At 40.0% G+C, this 4,904-nt stretch overlaps 1 protein-coding gene across 3 annotated transcripts in view; it reads left to right on the top strand.

Annotated features, from left to right (window-relative positions):
* DLG2 (discs large MAGUK scaffold protein 2) overlaps positions 1-4,904 on the top strand; it is a 2,068,078-nt gene that overhangs the window by 121,528 nt on the left and 1,941,646 nt on the right. The gene's annotated exons all lie outside the window — the stretch shown is intronic.

Genomic DNA, 4,904 nt, shown 5'->3' with positions numbered 1-4,904 from the left:
GCTCATGGGCCCAGCCGCTCTGCGGCACGCGGCATCTTCCCAGACCAGGGCTTGAACCTGTGTCCCCTGCATTAGCAGGCAGATTCCCAACCACTGCGCCACCAGGGAAGCCCCTATTTCATTGAATTTTTTAACATCTTTATTGGAGTATAATTGCTTTATAATGGTGTGTTAGTTTCTGCTTTATAACAAAGTGAATCAGCTATACAGAAGGAGGGTCTATGGCTTCCTATTCTGCCATCTTGCTGAGGTCATCCTCCCTTTTCAGCCCTAGTTTTTGAAAAATATTTCTGCTAGGTGTAGAATTCTAGGTTGACTTTTTTAAAATGTTAGTATTTTAAAGATTTTGCTGTGCTGTTTTCTGGCTAGCATTATTACCAGTGAGAAGTCTGCTATCATTCTTATTATTTCTCTAGGTATTTCTCTGACTCCTATTAAGATTTTCTCTTTATTATTGGTTTTAAGCAATTTGATTGTGATGTGGTGTGGGAGTAGTTTTTCTCATATTTATTTTGCTTGGAGTTCATTGAGCTTCTTGAATCTGGGGTTTTAAAAAATTTCAGCTATTTTGAGGTATAATTAATGTATACAATTGTAAGATATTTGAAGTGTACATCACAGTGATTTAATATACATACATATATATTGTGAAAGGACTCCCCTCATGTATTTCATTAACACATCCATCACTTCACATTTATCTTTTTGTGTTTGAGAACATTTAAGTTTTAGTCTCCTAGCAAGTTTCAAGTGTACAGTACAGTGTTATCAACGAGAGTCTCTATGGTTTTCATTAGATCCTCACACCTGTTCATATTACAGCTGAAATTTTGTACCCTTTTACAAACATCTCTCTATTTCTTCACTCCCGGTCCCAGTGGCAGTTCAGAGTTTTTGTCTGTTCTCTCCGCACTGGGTTGGGGTGTAGAGCCAAAGTGGGTGGAGTGTTTTTGAGCTCATTAAGAACTTGTTATTTGTTTAGTGCAATCCTGTGACACTCCTGAATGCAAGCCCCATTGGCTTTCAGAGCCAGGCAATCTGGGTGCAGATTGCCTGGCTCTCTCAGGTGGCAGCTGCTAAAGCTGGTGTGTCAGATGTGTGTACAAGGTCCTTCCAGAGAGATAACTGTGACTCAGAGCAGACCAAAAGGAGAGGGTATGGGAGGTGTCCACAGTCTTCCCTAGTGTTTGGAGAGGATTGCAGTGAGCCTCTAGATGCATGCTAAATTAGAAGCCTGACCTCAGACAGCATCTTTTAAAGTATGCAAAGAGACCCCTTTTAGGGAAAGAATGGGAGATGGGGGTTTGTGCCTGCTTACTCTGTGCTGAGCCCTGGGGGTATAGCCAGTTTAAGAATTGCTTTTTTGTTTGCTATTGTCTGTGGGACTAGTGAATGGGAGCCTATTGGTTATCAGAGCCAGGAGATCTGGGGACCCACCCCTTGGGAGGCAGCTGCAAAAGCTGGGGTACAGATGAGTATATTAGCTCCTTCCAGGGAGATACTGGTGACTTGGAGCAGCCTCAAGAGAGAAGGTGGAAAGGTGACTTCTGGCTTCCCTGGTCTCTGGGAAGGATTGCAGTTAGCCCCTAGATGCAAGTTAAATTAGAATTCTGACCTTCAGGCAGCATTTGTTAAAGTGTGCAAAAATAGACCCCATTTAGGGAAAACTGGAAGATGGGCATTTTTTTGCCTGCTCCCTCTACACTGAGCCCTGAGGATAGCTACAGCCAGTCCTCCTACAAATGGTTCATGGAGCTGCTGCAAGCCTATTGGCTTTCAGAACTAGGTGTTTTGAGGGGCCACTCCTCAGATGGAAGTCAAATGTCGGGGCACTGGTGTTGGGTTCAAACCTTTCCCTTCGCTCGTCAGGGAGAAACTGTGATTGTCTTTTTTTTTTCCCCAACATCTTTATTGGAGTATAATTGCTGTACAATGGTACGTTAGCTTCTACTGTATAACAAAGTGAATCAGCCATACGTATAAACATATCCCCATATCCCCTCTCTTGTGTCTCCCTCCCACCCTCCCTATCCCACCCCTCTAGGTGGTCACAAAGCACCGAGCTGATCTCCCTGTGCTATGCAGCTGCTTCCCACCAGCCATCCATTCTACATTTGCTAGTGTATATATGTCCATGCCACTCTCTCACCTGGTCTCAGCCCACCCCTCCCCCTCCCCGAGTCCTCAAGTCCACTTTCCACATCTGCGTCTTTACTCCTGTCCTGCCCCTAGGTTCTTCAGAACCATTTTATTTTATTTTTTAAAAAATTCCATATATATATGTTAGCATATGGTATTTGTTTTTCTCTTTCTGACTTACTTCACTCTGTATGACAGACTCTAGGTCCATCCACCTCACCGCAAATAACTCAATTTCGTTTCTTTTTATGGCTGATTAATAGTCCATTGTATATGTGTGCCACATTTTCTTTATCCATTCATCTGTCGATGGATACTTAGGTTGCTTCCATGTCCTGGCTATTGTAAATAGTGCTGCAGTGAACACTGTGGTACATGACTCTTTTTGAATTATGGTTTTCTCAGGGTATATAACCAGTAGTGGGATTCCTGGGTCATATGGTAGCTCTATTTTTAGTTTTTTAAGGAACTTCCATACTGTTCTCCATAGTGGCTGTATCAATTTACATTCCCACCAACAGTGCAAGACGGTTCCCTTTTCTCCACACCCTCTCCAGCATTTATTGTTGGTAGATTTTTTGATGATGGCCATTATAACTGGTGTAAGGTGATACCTCATTGTGGTTTTGATTTGCATTTCTCTAATGATTAGTGATGTTGAGCATCCTTTCATGTGTTTGTTGGCAATCTGTATATCTTCTTTGGAGAAATGTCTACTTAGGTCTTCTGCCCATTTTTGGATTGGGTTGTTTGTTTTTTTAATATTGAGCTGCATGAGCAGCTTGTATATTTTGGGGATTAATCCTTTGTCAGTTGCTTGGTTTGCAAATATTTTCTCCCATTCTGAGGGTTGTCTTTTCATCTTGTTTACGGTTTCCTTTGCTGTGCAAAAGCTTTTAAGTTTAATTAGGTCCCATTTGTTTATTTTTGATTTTATTTCCATTTCTCTAGGAGGTGGGTCAAAAGCATCTTGCTGTGATTTAATCGTAGAGTGTTCTGCCCATGTTTTCCTCTAAGAGTTTTATAGTGTCTGGCCTTACATTTAGGTCTTTAGTCCATTTTGAGGTTTTTTTTTGTGTATGGTGTTAGGAAGTGTTCTAATTTCATTCTTTTACATGTAGCTGTCCAGTTTTCCCAGCAGCAGTTATTGAAGAGGCTGTCTTTTCTCCATTGAATATTCTTGCCTCCTATATCAAAGATAAGGTGACCATATGTGCGTGAGTTATATCTCTGGGCTTTCTATCCTGTTCCATTGATCTATATTTCCGTTTGTGTGCCAGTACCATACTGTCTTGATTACTGTAACTTTGTAGTATGGTCTGAAGTTAGGGAGCCTGATTCCTCCAGCTCCGTTTTGCTTTCTCAAGATTGCTTTGGCTATTCAGGGTCTTTTGTGTTTCCATACAAATTGTGAAAGTTTTTCTTCTAGTTCTGTGAAAAATGCCATTGGTAGTTTGCTAGGGATTGCATTGGATCTGTAAATTGCTTTGGGTAGTATAGTCATTTTCACAATGTTGATTCTTCCAATCCAAGAAGATGGTATATCTCTCCATCTGTTTGTGTCATGTCTGATTTCTTTCATCAGTTTGTTATGGTTTTCTGAGTACAGGTCTTTACCTCCTTAGGTGGGTTTATTCCTAGGTATTTTATTCTTTTTGTTGCAGTGGTAAACGGGAATGTTTCCTTTATTTCTCTTTCACTTTTCATCATTAGTGTATAAGAATGTAAGAGATTTTTGTGCATTAATTTTGTATCCCGCTACTTTACCAAATTTTTTGATTAGCTCTAGTAGTTTTCTGATTCCATCTTTAGGATTCTCTACGTATAGTATCATGTCATCTGCAAACAGTGACAGTTTTACTTCTTTTCTGATTTGGATTCCTTTTATTTCTTTTTCTTCTCTGATTGCTGTGGCTAAAACTTCCAAAACTATGTTGAATAATAGTGGGGAGAGTGGGAAACCTTGTCTTGTTCCTCATCTTAAGGGAAATGGTTTCAGTTTTTCACCATTGAGAATGATGTTGGCTGTGGGTTTGTTGTATATGGCCTTTATTATGTTGAAGTAAGTTCCCTCTATGCTTATTTTCTGGAGGGTTTTTATCATAAATGGGTGTTGAATTTTGTGAAAAGCTGTTTCTGCATCTATTGAGATGATCATATGGTTTTTCTCCTTCAGTTTGTTAATATGGTTTATTACATTGATTGATTTGCATATATTGAAGAATCCTTGCATTCCTGGGAAAAACCCCACTTGACCAGGGTGTACGATCCTTTTAATGTGCTGTTGGATTCTGTTTGCTAGTATTTTGTTGAGGAATTTTGCATCTATGTTCATCAGTGATATTGGTCTGTAGTTTTCTTTCTTTGTGACATCTTTGTCTGGTTTTGGTATCAGGGTGATGGTGGCCTCATAGAATGAGTTTGGGAGTGTTCCTCCCTCTGCTAAATTTTGGAGATTTTGAGAGGATAGGTGTTAGCTCTTCTCTAACTGTTTGATAGAATTCTCCTGTGAAGCCATCTGGTCCTGGGCTTTTGTTTGTTGGAATATTTTTAATCACAGTTTCAATTTCAGTGCTTGTGATTGGTCTGTCTATATTTTCTGTTTCTTCCTGGTTCAGTCTCAGAAGGTTGTGCTTTTCTAAGAATTTGTACATTTCTTCCAGATTGTCCATTTTATTGGCATATAGTTGCTTGCTGTAGTCTCTCATGATCCTTTCTTTGTATTTCTGCAGTGTCAGTTCTTACTTCTCCTTTTTCATTTCTAA

The sequence above is a fragment of the Balaenoptera borealis genome (assembly GCF_965194805.1).
Source record: "Balaenoptera borealis genome assembly, chromosome: 11".
Classification (NCBI taxonomy): Eukaryota; Metazoa; Chordata; class Mammalia; order Artiodactyla; family Balaenopteridae; genus Balaenoptera; species Balaenoptera borealis.
The sequence above is the reverse complement of the archived record's forward strand: the minus strand, read 5'-3'. Positions and strand labels throughout refer to the sequence as shown.